A 17,227-nucleotide genomic window follows, 5' to 3' on the forward strand; every position below is an offset into this window, starting at 1 on the left:
CTTTAGTTGGCATAAATATTTGGTTCTATTAACCAAGAAACAAAACAAATGACTTAAATCCTCTTCTTTGTCATAAAAGCAGAGCTGTTTAATGTCAGGCTGGTGGCAGGCACCCCTCCCCTCCCTAATGGAAAAAGAAGAAGCCCACCAGACCTGCAAAGAACAATGCCTGCAAGGCCCAGCTAAGTTAAAGAATAGTCACACCTGGATGGTTACCCTGATAAGAGTCTCGGTTCCTGGAGTCACACATGCCACCAGCCCCTCCTATTTCTCAATACCCGCCCTAAAACTGCAATGGAAAATTCCTTGCTCTCCCTACCATAAATTTTCCTGCCAAAGAAACCCCTACCCCCAGCCCTAAAAACATATATAAGCCCACTCAAAACTTCTGGGCAATGCGACTTCTTGGGTCTCTCTCTCTCTCTCTCTCTCCCTCCCGGGACCCAAGAATCTCGCCCGGGCCCCTCTCTTGGGACCCGTTACCCTCACCCGAGAGCGCCCCAATAAAGTCTCTTAACTTATCCCTTTCAACTCTGTTCATCTTTCTTTCTCTGGAGTCAGCCTATCCAAAAAACCTTACATTTGGTGCCGAGACCCGGGAGGGGCGTTTGGCTGTGCTGGCCCATTCCGGGGCCTTGGCTGCACCACCCCCTTCCGCAAACTCTCACATTCTGGATCGGGACCTCTGCTGACTGCCTTCAAGTCCCTGACTGACAACCTTGGCCTGCGTGAGTCACCCCGTGTTATCCCAACCCGGATCCCCCACTGGGAGCCTCTGTTCCCTCCAGGAAGCTGTTCCCTGTCCGTTAAACTGTGGGCCCACGTCGGAGGTTCTCCCGTTTCAGGGGCTGAGGCTACTCGGGGACGCCTGAATTCCTCTCCCCCCTTTCTGTACTGGCACACTAGTCTCTGGTGGTGACATTCCCCCAGACTTTTGCTGCCTCCATAGTCAGGATACTGTTCCTGTCCATTTTCCCTTCAGGTTGGGATGACATGGGTAGCCAATCTTCCAAAATTCCCCGCAAGATGCCCCTAGGGTGCCTGCTGGCCAATCTGAAGGCTCTGGATTTAGACATTTGGCCCAAGCACCTCATTCTTTACTGCAATACTGCCTGGCCAATATATAAATTGGACAATGACTCCCAATGGCCTGAGAATGGGACTTTTGATTTCAATATTCTACAAGACCTTGATAATTTTTGTCACAGGAACAGCAAATGGTCAGAGATCCCATATGTCCAAGCCTTTTTCTGTTTGCGCTCCCGTCCTTCTCTCTGTCTGACTTGCCACCCCACACAGGTCCTCCTTGCTTGGGGTCCCCCACCGCCCTCCACCTCTTTTCCCTCTAACTCTCCACTGGACGTCTCCTCAGATGCCCCTTCTGCTTTCTCTGATTCACCTGACTCAGCTCTCCCCCCACTCGACCTCCACTGTACCCAGCTGTACCCCTTCACCCTTCCACACCAGCCAGCCACTTGCCGCCAATGTCTCTCATCAGCCATCACTCACTGTCACACAAATCCCTCAGACCAGTCCCTCCTCTGTCCATTGTGAGAGGTGGCGGGCACCGAGGGGGTCACAGGGGTACCTGTTCCCTTCTCCCTTTCTGACCTTTCCCAGATTAAAAAGAGCCTAGGTTCATTTTCTAATGACCCTTCAGCCTACACCAAAGAGTTTCGCTACTTGACACAGGCATATGACCTTACCTGGCATGACATTTTTGTTATACTATCCTCTACCCTTACTACTGATGAAAAGGAGCGCGTCTGGGCAGAGGCTCAGGGACATGCTGACCAAGTCCATCTTATGGACCACTCTATGCCAGTGGGGGCTGAGGCTGTCCCTCACAAGGAGCTGGAGGGGAAATACCAACTCAACACCCCAGCTGGCCAGGAGGGCAGGAAATGGCGGGACTACATGTTGCAGTATATCCTTGCCGGCCTCCAGGCTGTGGCACATGGTGCTGTAAATTATGATAAACTCAGGAAAATCACTCAAAGGGCAGATGAAAACATCATGGCCTTTCTCAGCTACCTCACAGATGCCCTTATCCAATATACCCACTTAGATCCTACCTCCCCCGTGGGGACTACTGTCCTTACAACCCACTTTATTACTCAGTCCTCCTCTGACATCAGAAAGAGACTCAAAAAAGCAGAGGAGGGCCCTCAGACCCCTATCCGAGATGTGGTGAACGTGACATTTAAAGTCTTTAATTCCCGAGATGAACAGGCAGAGGCCCAAGAGGAGGCCCCTGTCTGCCAAAAGGCACACCTGCAAGCCCAAGCTTTGGTTACAGCCCTGAGGCCGGTGGGACCCACAAAGCCATCAACCTCATCTAAGGTGACCAGCCATATTCCACTAGGCACCTGCTTCAAATGCAGTAAGGAAGGCCACTGGGCCAAGCGGTGCCCGCAGCCACGTCCACCCACCGAGCCTTGCCTGACATGTGGTCAAGAGGGACACTGGAAAAGTGACTGCCCCTCGGGACAGAAGTCCAGAGAGTCAGTCCTTTCATCCCTAGACCTGCCGATGGCAGTTTTGGGTCTGGCTGCTGAAGACTGAACAGGCCCTGACTCAGTGACCCCCCGATCACTGTTGCCAAGCCCAGGGTAACAAGGTAGTGGGTAAGCCAGTGTCCTTTCTGGTTGACACAGGGGCTACCTCCTCTGTCCTGCTTTCTTTTCAGGCCCTACTTATCCTTCCCAGGTGTTGGTCACGGTTATTGATGACAATCCCTCTTAACCCCCCACCACCAGTCCCCTAACCTGCCTGATAGATGACCGTCCCATCACCCATTCCTTCCTTATCATGCCCTCCTGTCCCGCTCCACCATTGGGAAGAGACTTATTAACCAAGCTAGGCACCACCCTCCACTTTTCCTCTGGAACTTCTGCCCTCCTTCTTCTCTCTCTCTCCAGATTCCTCAGCTCCGCCCACAGCCTCTCCCGCCTTACCAAGTCCTACATACCCCCTCCTGCCTAAACTTGTAGACCCTCAGGTTTGGGACACCCCCACCCCAGTGGTGGCTATGCACCATAACCCCGTCCTCATTCGACTCAAAGACCCCTCATCCTTCCCTTCCCGGCCACAGTTCCCTATTTCACCAACCCACCACAGAGGTCTAAAACCCATCAGAGAACGTCTTCTGCACAAAAAACTATTAATTCCGACCGATTCTCCCTATAACACACCCATTCTCCCGGTAAAAAAGCCAAATGGCTCCTAGTCTAGGACCTCAGACTCAGTAACGAGGCAGTTGTCCCCATACACTCTGTAGTGCCTAATCTACACTTTGCTCTCTCATATTCTGCCCTCCACCACCCACTTTTCTGTCCTGGACCTCAAAGATGCTTTCTTTACCATTCCTCTAGACCCAGCCAGCTACAATCTCTTTGCCTTTATGTGGGAAGATCCTGACACAGACATGTCTCAACAACTCACTTGGACTGTCCTGCCCCAGGGGTTCAGGGACAGCCCCCACCTCTTTGGTCAGGCTCTCCCCCAAGATCTTCTTCAATGCCCCTTACAGCCGAGCACTGTCCTCCAATATGTGGGTGATTTATTACTCTGCAGCCCCTCATACTGCAACAGCCACACACACACTGCCTCTCTACTCAACTTTCTTACCTCTAAGGACTACCAGGTGTCCCTCTCCAAAGTTCAGCTGTCTAAGCCTACTGTCACATACCTTGGACTTAGTCTCATCCACTTCCCGTCATCTTACTGTTAATCGGCAGCAGGTTCTTCTGGACCTCCAGCCACCCACCATTGCTGAACAAATTCTGTCCTTCCTCAGGTTCATTGATTTCTTCTAACACTGGGTCCCCAACTTTTCTCTCCTTGCCAAATCCCTCTATGAGGCAGCATATGATGCCTCCGCTGGCCCTCTCTTAAACCCTCAGGCTGTCTGCAGCATGTTCCTAAAACTTCATGACTCTCTCTTATAAGCACCTACTCTAAGACTCCCTCATCCTAAAAAAACCCTTTTATCTCTACATGGATGAGCACCAGGGCCTGGCCCTCGTCGTCCTCACCCAACCTCTGGGACCTACTCCCTTTTCCACCTCAGTGGCCTACTTATCCAAACAGCTGGACATCATAGTCCGTGACTGGCCACCCTGTCTCTGCGCCTTAGCCACGGCCACTACTCTCACCAGTGAGGCCCTTAAACTCTCCCTGGGACAGGACTTACATGTGTTGTCCACCCACTGTTTATAGGACCTTCTAACTCACCGCTCTTTAGCCCTCCTCCCTCTGTCTAGACTACTGGAATTCCTTCTCTTGTTTATAAAAAATCCCACCATTACTTTATCTCAATCCCCAACTCTAAACCCTGCCGCTCTGCTCCCCATTCCCTGCCTAACCCTGTCCTCACACTCCTGCTCAGAAATAGTTAAAGCCTCCACTACCCCTAGACCCGATCTATCAGTCAAGCCACTTCCTACAGCGGACTTAACTTTCTTTGTTAATGACAGCTCGGTCACAGGTGAGGACGGCAAATGCCGGGCGACCTATGCCATTGTCTCTGCCTCTCAGGTAATAGAAACCTCCCATCTTCTGGAGGACACCACCTCCCAAAAAGCAGAACTCATTACTCTCACCCGAGCCTTACACCTAGCCAAAGGCAGGATTGTAAATATTTACACGGACTCCAAGTATATATTTATGATAACTCACTGCCATACTGCCATATAGAGAAAATGGGACTTTCTCTCCACCAAGGGCTCCTCTGTTATTAACACCATCCTCATCTTCTGTCTCCTCGAGGGCCTTCAGTTACCCACCCAATTACCTATCATACACTACAAGGGACACTAGACGGACCAGTCCCCTGTCACTAAGGGAAACAACTATACTGATCCTATTGCCTGCAGCCTAAAATCCCCCAAACACCCTAGTCCAGCTCCTCTTCGTTTCCTTTCCATTCCTTCCCTCCAACCTTGCTACACTCCAGAGGAGCACAACAGCCTTCTGGCCCAAGGGGGATCAACCACCACCAAACAGTGGGTCCTTCTTAAGGACGACAAGCTGGCTCTCCCTAAGGCACAGGCCCTAGAACTCGTTGGCCAGGTCCACTCCTCATTTCATATTGATGACACTAAGGGCCTCTCCCACTTCTTACAGTCTCTATTTTCACACCCTTCTCTATACTCCCCCATCAAAACTGTCTACTCAGCCTGTGACATTTGTACTTCTGTTAATCCTCAAGGGGGCCTCAACCCACCCGCCCCCGCCATGTCCACCTATCAGATACGTGGTCACCTCCCCAGACAAGACTGGCAGGTCGATTTCACTCATATGCCACCTCACAGACATTTCAATCTCCTGTACGGCCAGCCTTTTCTCATTAACCATCATCTTCCAGCTCAGCCCCCAACTTTTGGTCTCCTACTTCCCATATCCTCCTTTCCTCAGACAACTTCTCCATGCCCACGCAGAATGACATCTGCCTCAGCCACCAGAAACCGACTCTGATATCTCTAACACTGGTATACAGCCTGGCGACTCAGAAAAATACTATTACTACGTCAACAAACCCGGCCTATTTCTCCAACGCCACCTGCAGAAATTATCCAGAGTGACAATAAATCAGATACTTCTTCATCCCTACTCTCCTCTTCCAGTCATCCCTCCACCAGCCGACTCCGGCCCAAAGCCCCCACTACGCCCCTCAAAAGCAGGAAGTAGCCAGAAAGACCAGGGCGCCCCATTATCACTAAAAGGCCGGAATGTAAGGCTGGTGGCAGGCACCCCTCCCCTCCCTAATGGAAAAAGAAGAAGCCCACAAGACCTGCCGAGAACAATGCCTGCAAGGCCCAACTAAGTTAAAGAATAGCCACAACTGGATGGTTACCCTGATAAGGGTCTCGGTTCCTGGAGTCACACATGCCACCAGCCCCTCCTATTTCTCAATACCCGCCCTAAAACTGCAACGGAAAATTCCTTGCTCTCCCCACCATAAATCTTCCTGCCAAAGAAACCCCTACCCCCAGCCCTAAAAACATATATAAGCTCACTCAAAACTTCTGGGCAATGCGACTTCTTGGGTCTCTTCCCCACCCCCCCAATCCTCTCTTGGGACCCGTTACCCTCACCCGGGAGCGCCCCAATAAAGCCTCTTTACTTATCCCTTTCAACTCTGCTCGTCTTTGTTTCTCCAGTGCCGGCCTATCCAAAAAACCTTACATTGAAATAATTGAAATTATTTTTCTGATCATGAAGCTTTAATAGTTTTCACTTTGCTACTAGTTTTTTCCCCCTTCTGAAATTATGAAGACACAGAATTATTGTAGATTACCTTAAGAAGCTCCATGACACATCAAGTTCATATAGTAAAACAATTATCGCAATTATTCATAGTAGTCTGGTTTGTATTTAAAGTTCAGTATTTTGTAATCTTTCTGGTCTGTGAAAGTATTTGTGATTGCATTGCCCACTGCCAATCTGCCCTTTCGTTAGCTCTATCTGAATGAAGTATGAAATAGTGAGGCTGACTCCACGCAGCTTGTGCCCTGCCCAAGGTCCTCAGTGAACAGGGACAAGTGACCGTTGGCAATAGCTCAGGCTCCTCTAGCAAAGTCTGTGCTCTGGGGAGGCAAGCAGGGAGGAAGGGGAAGAGGATACTTTCTGCAATCCATCAGCCCAGAGAGATGCCATTGTGAAATTACCTGCCTAGAGGGTGAATTTTTCTCACAATTCACCTTAAAAATAGCACACATGAGTTTTACCCATATCTTGGTCCCTAGTGTATTTTTTTTTTTTTTTTTTGAGATTTTTGGTTAATACGGACACTATTTTTCCTAAAGGTGATCACATTTTGGTCTTTTTTCCTCTTCTATTATTGTCTGTTATTGACCCACATGATCTATACTTAAGGAGACAGGAAAAGGGAGGGATTTAACTTTTTGAGCACACGTGCTGTGCCAGGCACTGTCCTGGTGCGTGAGACTACGGTGTCTCCGGCTGAACAAAGTTAAGACATTTGCCAAAGGCTGCACCGCTAGTGAGTGGCAGAATCCGGATTCAAGCTCAGATGCATAGAACGTCCCGCGCTACATACTTCACTGCACCACATGCTTCACAAACAAAGAAGACAGGTACCCCCAGGGATTGTGGGGCCACCGATGGCTCTAAGGTCATATTCTGGGGGAAAGTCAGTGGTTGCCTAACCTTTAGCCTCAGAATCAAAACAACTGTGGGCTTTGACTCATCACATTCTAATTGCAGTTGTATGAAAAATTGCTTTTAAACAAACTCACTGTTTTCTTAGCGATATTTCTTCTGCTACTCACAAGGGAAACAACCCACACATTAGGCCGCCTCAGAAAATGAGACAAAATCCTTTCTGGGAGACCCCAAGGATAAGCTTTCTAAGGTCCATCCACGCCAGAAAGCTCTGAACCTGAAGGTAGAAGCTGATGTCACTCTCATTCCTGAAGTGGAACCCTGAGGCAGGGTTTCATTTACTTCTTCTACCTCAATCCTGTGTTTGACCCCAGGCTTTCCCAGGCCCAGGAGTGTCCTGCAGGGAGGGGCTGATGTCAAACAACAGCATCTCCTGCAGGAGGGAGGGAAGGGCCCTGTGCTTCCTACAATCCAGCTTCAGTTGGACCAGCTCTGTGCTCTCAGGTCACTACCAGACGTGCAACATTTATCTTTTGTCTGGAAAATGCCCCCTGAGAGCACTACATCCCTCCAAGGCCATAGTAACAGGAAGCTCTCTGGTTTGCTCTTCTCTATCTGGGCAAGGAATTGAGCACACGACCCCCAGCCTCACCACTCTTCCTGGCCTCCTGAGCTCCTGTTGTTCTAAAACCCAAATTTGAGTATCCCAGACTTTTGCTTAAAATCCTTCATGGCCTCCTTATTGTCTGCAAGAGAAACTAATTAACATCCTCCCTCCCTTCCTTCCTGCTCTCCTTTTTTAATTTTATCTTTTATTTTGTAAACTATTTTGTATTTTATTATGATGTACACATTCTTTCACCAGTTGGCTCTCACCTGCTATTCCAGGCCCAGGTTCAAACTCTGAGTCTACATGACCCTGGACAAAGAACTTAACATCTTGGGTCTCAATTTCCTTGTCTGTTAAATGGAAATAATGGGCGCCTAACTCACAGAGTTGCAATGAGAATGGAAGGAGTGAATACACGTGAAGCATTTAGTTAGCCTAGGGCTGGTGCCTTGCCAGGGTTCAGACAATGCAGCCATTACTGGGGTTTTCATTTTCTCCTCTCACTCTTCCCCAGGGCCTAAGGGGCTCTTTTCAATTTCCCAAAAGGGCCAGACTCAGCGGGCCTCACGTGCCCTGCTCCTGTCACATTACCAGCCTCTCCTTGCCTCTTAGGCTTGTCCTTCCAGGCTCCTCTAGAAGTGTGAAGACGCCCACAACTGCCTTAATGTACAGCTCCTGCTCTTGCTCTGGGAGTTCCTGGGGCGATGCTGTCCAACAGCTATCTGTTGCCAGCCACGCGTGTCATTTTAAATTTTCCAGCAGCCTCATTAAAAAGTTTAAAAAGAAATAGATGAAATTAATTTTAAGAGTAGATGTTATTTAACCCAATAATATATAAATCGTATTGTCATTTCAATACATGATCAATATAAAATATATTAATAAGACATTTTATTCTTATTGTATGAAGTGTGAAATCAAGTGCTTATTTAATGAATAAAATGTTGAACATAAACTGGTGTTAAGTGTATTAGTTTCCTGGCACTGCTGTAACAAAGTAGCACAAAATGAGTGGCTTAAAAAAAGACAGAAATGTATTGTCTCACAGTTCTTAAGGCTTGAGGCTGAGCTCAAGGGGCTGGCAGGACTGGTTCTTTCTGAGGCTGTGAGGGAGAATCCGTTCCACACCTTTGTTAGCTTCTGGTGGTTTGTGGCAATCTTTGGTGTTGCTTGGCTTCTTTTGCATCTCTGCCTTCATCTTCACGTGACATTCGTGTGTGTGTGTGTGTGTGTGTGTGTGTGTGTGTGTGTATCAGTCTGTCTCAATTTTTCTCCTTTTATAAGGATACCAGTCATATTGGATTAGGACCTCATTTTAACTAATTACATCTGCAACAATAAGGTCACATTCTGACATACTGAGGCTTAGGATTTCAACATATGAATTTGGCTGGGTGGGAACACAATTCGACCCATAGTGATAAGGCACATATTAATGTTGAGTCTTGCTTCAGGGCTCACAGCTTAGAGGGGCAGGGCAGGGCTCCACTCCAGTTGTTTGATTCAAAATTCAACACCAACTCCTGCTGCTTTGTGGATGTCTCCTTGTTCGGGCTTAATTTCTCCTGGACAGCCAAGGTTGTGGTTGGGTTATCAAGGACAGAACAGACTATTTCTTTGAAGCCTATTTTTTTTCATAACATCATTTTTCATAATAGCCAAAGAGTAGAGACAATCCAAATTTCTACCAACTGATGAAGAAACAAAAATGCAGTATATCTGTATAAGGGAATATTATTCAGTATTAAAAAGGGATGAAGTTCTGATACATGCTACAACATGGATGAACCTTAAAAACATAATAAAAGCCAGATACAAAAGGACAAATATTATATGATTCCACTTATATGAGGTATCTAGACTGGCCAAATTCATAAAGATAGAAAATAGAACAGAGGTTACCAGGGGCTGGGGGAGGGGAAGGAGAAATGGACAGTGACCTCTAATAGGTATGAGGGTTCTTCTGGAGTCATGAAAATGTTCCAAAATTATACAGTGGTGATTGCTGCAAAAATCTGTGAATATACTAACCACTGGGCTGTACACTTTTTTTTTTTTGAACCCTATTTTTACTTAATTTTCAAAAATTCTTTGTGAAATAGAATTAATACTGTTCTTAAATACATATGCATTACAAGCAGATGAAATTTCCCTGCATTTGCACTTTTTCACCTTTCATTTCTCTATTAGAGTCACTTCCTTTTATTGCGTTGGTGTCTGGCAATCACTGGCTTGGGTTTTCTGCTGAGGAAAATGAGGTTTTGAGGGGAAAGCAATTAGAGAACGAAACAAAGAAGGAAGTTTGAAGCAGGCAGGTCGGCCCTTTTCTGTGTATGGCATTAGCTGACTCTTTTGAGGGGAAGTTTCCAGACAGAGCCAACCCTGGTCAATGCCCTCGAGGTGCCCCTTGGTGTTTTCCAGGCATCTCAGTATGGTCCAGCTACAATTTCCATGTTACAAAGAAAAGAAAGCCAGAATTTGGGATGTGCCAATAATTCAGGGATTGTGGTGCATTGCTGCGTTTGCAGATCCAGGTCGTGTGGTTATGTCCCCCCCTGCACTGCACTGAAGAATCCTTCCTCTGCCTCACTGTGAAGGAACATCTCTCGACAGCATTTAAAAGGCAGCTTCAATGCCACTTTTTATAACGTAAGCCCATACCAGCATTCGACTGGCCTGAAACCAAAGAACTTCTGTGCAGCTGGGAGAATTTATTCCTAAAAATTATTTTTCAGACTGATTATTCAGTTCTTTCTTTTAAAGGTCAGATGTTGTTATAGTACGATTAAAGATTCCTTTTTATAAATTGCCTTTTTTTTTTTTTTTTTTGCCAAAGTGGACTCCCATCGGAAGACTTGGAAAACTCTTACTACTTTTCTCTGAAAAATTAATGAGCTTTGCAATTCATTTCAACTTAATAATTTTGGTAGCACTAAAATTTGTCTCTTTGTTTTTAGGCAAATCCAACTGATACCGTACTGCAGCTAATCTCCAAGGGTGGCTGTCTCAGGAGGTATTTAAACATTTAGAATATGGGATTTGGAGTCATATGTTCTAGGCTTTCTTTATAGGCTCACAAGATTCTAAAAAGGGAACTCAGAAAAATGCTTCTGTAGGTCCTCCCTGGATACATTTCTGGAGAGACAGGTGCAAGATGATCAATAACAAGTCATTTCACTCAGGTCCGACACCAGGGACCACCTGTTCCTTTGGGCTCCACCGTGGGCAGGGGCTGGGGGTGAGGGTTAAAGAGAGAAGAGGGTTTTGAAGGAACCAAAATAATAAAAGGTAAGACTTTTGAGCATATATGTACTAAGTGTATGACACTCTAAATACATCAGCTCATTTAATCCTGATAGAATCTTATGCAGTAGGAATTATTATTCACTCATTATGGGTGAAGAGTTGTTGTTGAAAAAGCTTAAGGAAGCTGGCTGAAGCCCACAGTGACTAGGACACAGAGATAGGTCTGAACTCGGGACACTGATCCCAAAGCCCGTGATGTCCCTACATGCTCCAAAGATACTGCAGAGTTACCCCCAGCCTGAAACAGTCTTCCCACATGGCCCTTCAGTCTCCCACACTGGGTTTCAAGCTTTTCCAGCAGATTGGGGTGCAGCTCAGAACAGAGAGCATAGGGCCTCCTATCTGTCCAGCTGTTGCAGGGACAGCCATCAGCAACTTTTCACAGCCTCACCCCTAGCACCTGTGCTGCCAGCGACACCCCAGAAGGGCTCATTCCTGTTAGAGCCCCTTCTCAGAAAATCATAATGTTTTACTTCCCCTGGACCGTTTTCATGGCTCTTTTTGGTCCCTTCCCTGGTCCCCACTGTCTAATCAGAAAATACATTTCAATGCTTCTCTTCCTCTGTGCATATTGGGAATCTGAATGTTGAGCCCCAATTATGTAAGATTTAAATGAGATAAAAATAGATGCTAACATTTATTGAGTGCTTACTATGTATCAGACTAAGCTTTTTACTGCCATTTTCTAATTTTATACCTCACAAAAACCATATGCATAGGGAACTGTTATTATCCTTACTTTATGGTTGAGGGAAAAATAAATTACACCTTGGAGTCTACTTCAAAGTTTTCATTCCCCAAGGAAGGAAGAGAAGAAAGAATTAACAAATCAGGTAATGTCTTGAGCATCTTTACATATTATCTATTTTAACAGCAGGTGGAATTAAAACATTTTTATGATAAGAATAGTGAGACCCAGAGAGACTGATTTCTCCCATCTTACACAAAGCTAGGTAAGACTCAAGACAGTCCTCCCAATTCTTTTGTGTGGAGGGCACCTTCTATGATGCAACAGAGACTATCTCTAAATTATTGGCAGTGTAGCTGTCTCATAAACATAATTCTTTTTTTGTTCCCTAAAATGTTAATTTCTCAATCAACAAGTTTAATAGTGGAAAATAGAATCCAATATGAATCAAGAACTCTAGGAACAGAGAGCTCCATAGATACTGTCTAGTATCCACTATCTAAATAATTAGAATATACACATACAAGAAAACAGTCCTGGAACTATGCTGAGCACAGCTGGATCTGAACAATTGGATCTTTGATTGTTTTCCGAACACTTTCATTATCACAAATATGGTATTTCATGCATTGCCATTTAATTAAATGTATTAACACCATTTACTCCAATGAACCTTGAATAGTATAACCCTAGTCTTCCTAACAAATAAAAATGTAGGCCATCGTGTCATAGTTATTATTCAGTTTTTAAAACCCTGCCATTTTCAGGCTCTATTATGTCTGTTATCAGTAGTCCTGTGCAAATCACCCTAAGAATGCACCCTTGTTCTTTCATATTATCTTCTCTTCATTATTTCATCTTTGGTTTCACAACTTTAAAAGAAGATGTTGACATTTACAATCAGATTGTTATGCCAGGGGAAGATATTACAGCTCTGGGTTTATTTTGTGTCATTCTCTTCTATAACTTCATTTCATAATCTAAGAAAACATGTTTACAATAGACAGGAAATTAAAAATTTGCCCCAATATATCAATATGTCAAGAGTTATCTTCTCAAGTTAGTGTGATTAGGGAATTACTATTTCTTTCAAAATTTTCCTCATTGGCTAATGAATATGTAGTGCTTTTCATATATGTATATATATTAAATAATATATGAAAATTATATATAAATGTTTCATTTAAGTCTTACTTCTGTTGCTCTTTAATTTTTGAAAAAAAAAAATAGAAACACGATATTGGTTTCCCTGGTGAAAATTCTTCCCAGAAGACACAATATGGTATGAGATATTCACTAACAGCAGGTAATATACAAAGCCATTTCTACTGGAAAATATACCATCTGGAAGAAAACAATTTGTGGAAATGCATGTCAGTATGATTATGTTATCTTAGGTTAATGATGATGGTAACTGCATCATCAAAGTAGTTTTTTTTTTTTTTGGTAGGAAATGGAAGTGCATTTGGAAAGAGTCATTTTGAATGGTCTTTGTTAAATTTTCTGGCTATGGCTTCATGCATTTCAAAGTAAGAGCAACCGAACCAAGACCATGTGGCTGTTTCCTTCCATGTGCTGAATAAAATGCGGGAAGAGGGCTAGAGGGAGACTTCAGTCTTAATATGACTGAGAAAACTGTTTCTTGCAGTTATCCTTAAATAAATTCATGATGAGGTTGACCCAAGGTCCATGTGATTCCCTGTGCCTCAGTGTCCTGGTCATCATCTAGTTTCTTACATATTCACACCAATGGCCTTTGCATGAGTAGTGCCACCTCCCTGGCCCCTGTCCTCCAGTCCTAAGCACAACCCCTCCTGTGACACAGGTAATTCTTTTTCATCCTCTAGACCAGTGACCAAAAGTCCCACACTATACCCTACTTGCATAGCACTATGAGCATTTTCTTCCACACACGTATAATTGTTGTGAGTGTGTTTTATTGGCATGACTCTATGAATAGTGGCTATCTATTCCTTGCTACATTTTAAGTTCCCTAAGTGCCTACCACAATGCCTACCACTTAGAAGGGACCCACGAATACATTCTGAATGAATTAATGATTTGGCTTTAAAGTAGTGATGACTGTGGCCTTGTACCACCATCCTGACATTTACTAATAGTTTTGCTAAATGGCAGTGGCTTGGCTGGTGGGGTGGCATGCTTTCCTGGCTGCATTCAAGCATGGCTGGGGACTGTGGAATAGAGATTTCATCTATTTGAAACTATCTGGGCTGTGTGGGGATCAAAGTTAGGGGGATTAGAACAACTGATTCCTTAATCAACAGAGTCAGAATGACTTCAAAGGGATTTCAGTATTGGAAAGATTGGGCAAGAGTACAGAGGAGGGTCAAAGTCTGCGTGTAGGAAATGGTAAATCTTCTGTTCTGACTTTATGAAGCTCTATTTCTACCATACTGCAAATGTTTCCAGTTTGGTTCCAGGCATGTGCCCAAAGTGAACAGTAATGACTAGAATTACAAATTGCAAAAACTAGGGAAGGCCTTGGAAAATGGCTTAATGCTTTTTTTTTTTTTTTTTTTTTTTTAAGTTTTAAAATATTCACTTTTATTTTTTTTTTTTTTATCTTACTTTACATTTTATTTTTTTTTTTTATATATATTTTTTTTATTTCAGCTCATCATGGGGGTACATAAGTTTAGGTTATATACATTTTCCATGTCCCACCCATCCCCCCGAGTCAGAGTCCCAAGCGCGTCTGTTCTCATTCTCCCGACAGTGCACCTGGCACTCATCATGTAGTCATACCTCCATCCCCTCCCCCCCCCCACCTCCCCGGGTCTGCACCTTCAAGCATGACCATTCCCCAGAGGGTGTGCAACGCACTCATCATGTAGGCATACACCCATCCCCTCCCCCCACCCCCCATCCCAGTCTGATATCCAATTGGTATCCTTCCCTGATGTACATTTAGGTGATGATCAGGGAAACCAGTTTTCTGGTGAGTACATGTGATGCTTGTTTTTCCATTCTTTGGATACTTCACTTAGTATAATGGGTTCCAGCTCTCTCCAGGAGAACCAAAGAGATGTCGTATCATTGTTATTTCTTATAGCTGAGTAGTACTCCATGGTATACATATACCACAGTTTACTAATCCATTCGTGGATTGATGGGCACTTGGGTTGTTTCCACATCCTTGCGATTGTAAATTGTGCTGCTATAAACATTCGGGTACAGGTGTTTTTGTTAAAGAATGACTTTTGTTCTTCTGGGTATATGCCCAATAATGGGATTGCTGGATCAAATGGTAGGTCTACTTGAATCTGTTTAAGGTATCTCCATATTGCTTTCCATAGGGGTTGCACTAGTTTGCATTCCCACCAGCAGTGTATGAGTGTTCCTGTCTCTCCGCATCCACGCCAACATGTGTTGTTTTGGGATTTTTTGATAAAGGCCATTCTCACCGGAGTTAAGTGGTATCTCATTGTGGTTTTGATTTGCATTTCCCTGATGATTAGGGATGTTGAGCATTTTTTGATATGTTTTTTGGCCATTCTTATGTCTTCTTTTGAAAAATTTCTATTCATGTCCTTTGCCCATTTTTTGATAGGATTGTTTGATTTTTTCCTGCTGATTTTCCTGAGTTCTAAATAGATTCTTGTTATCAGTCTTTTATCTGATGTGTAGTATGCGAAAATTTTTTCCCATTCTGTAGGCTGTCTGTTTATTTTCATGACTATTTCTTTGGCTGTGCAGAAGCTTTTTAATTTAATCAGGTCCCAGTCGTTTATTTTTGTTGTTGCTGCGATTGCCTTAGGGGTTTTCTTCATAAATTCTTTGCCTAGACCAATGTCTGTAAGAGTCTTTCCTACGAATTCAGTAATGTCTCAGGTTACAAAGTCAATACACACAAATCAGAGGCATTCATATATGCCAATACCATTCAATCGGAGAACCAAATTAAGGACTCAATACCTTTCAAAATAGCAACAAAGAAAATAAAATATCTAGGAATATATTTAACTAAAGAGGTAAAGGACCTCTATAAAGAGAACTATGAAACGCTAAGGAAGGAAATTGCAGAACACGTAAATAAGTGGAAATCCATACCATGCTCATGGATTGGAAGAATTAACATCGTTAAAATGTCTATACTACCCAAAGTAATCTATAGATTCAATGCAATTCCTATTAAAATACCAACATCATTTTTCACAGATTTAGAAAAAATAATTATACACTTTGTATGGAATCAGAGAAGACCCCGTATAGCAAAAGCAATCTTAAGCAATAAAAACAAAATGGGAGGTATTGATTTGCCAGACTTCAAACTATACTACAAAGCTGTGGTTCTTAAAACTGCTTGGTATTGGCACAAGGGCAGGGACACGGACCAGTGGAACAGAACAGAAAACCCAAATATAAAATCATCCTCATATAACTATCTAATCTTTGACAAAATAGACAAAAACATACTCTGGGGACAAGAGTCCCTATTCAATAAATGGTGCTGGGAAAACTGGATAGCCACATGTAGAAGACTGAAACAGGACCCACAGATTTCACCTCTCACAAAAATTAAATCACGGTGGATAACAGATTTAAACCTTAAATGGGAAACAATTAGAATTCTAGAAGAAAATGTAGGCTTAATGCTTTTTTCCTAGCTGGAGACCTAGAGAAAGGCAGTGACTTGCCCATGATCCCTGGGCTTGGGACAGGGTCAGGTCTGGAATTCAGAGCTCGTTCTATTGGGCTACTTTACTGATTTTATGGCAAGTCGGCTGCTTATATACCTACCGCCACTCCCTCTGAAGCCCTGCCACCTAGACACAGGTGACCTGGGCAAATCACTTAAACTTTGGGGACCTCAGGCTTTTATTCCTGCAAGTAAGATAAGACTGAGCTAGATAAAGTCCCTTTGAATTGTACATTATTTGTTAATCTCAACTAACTCTCTGCTCTTCCCAAACTGTGTGACGCCTTAGACATCATTTCTAAACCCAGGACCTATACTGGGCAGTATGATATGGAAGTTCAGGATTAATGACAAGTGGTACTTACATAGCACTTACTGTATGCCAGACACAGTTCTAAGTTACATACAGTAATTAATTTAATCCACACAGTGACTTTATGGGAGACACTCTTATTTATTCCCATTTCACAGATAAGAAAAGTGACACCCAGAAAACTTAAAAGCCATCCGCGAGGTCTCACAGATCCTACATGGAAAGGCCACAATTTGAACCCAAGTAGTCTGGCTCCAGCATCTGTACTGACTTGATTTAAGGACAAGTAGACTTTGTCTTTTATATTTATTTGTTTACATATTACTCCTTTTCCAAAAGGATTTGAAGTATTTTGCTGGTATACACACTCTACCACATACAAAACATGAATAAATGAAGGGGAAAGAAGTTCAGTGGATGAGGTCAATACTGAAAGTCTTTTGAACACTTTACTAACTGTGGGCTTAATATTTGGCTCTGAGTGACCTAGTAGTGAATAGTAAATTAAAAAAAACACCTAAA

This window comes from Lemur catta, chromosome 8 (genome assembly GCF_020740605.2).
Source record: "Lemur catta isolate mLemCat1 chromosome 8, mLemCat1.pri, whole genome shotgun sequence".
Taxonomy (NCBI): domain Eukaryota; kingdom Metazoa; phylum Chordata; class Mammalia; order Primates; family Lemuridae; genus Lemur; species Lemur catta.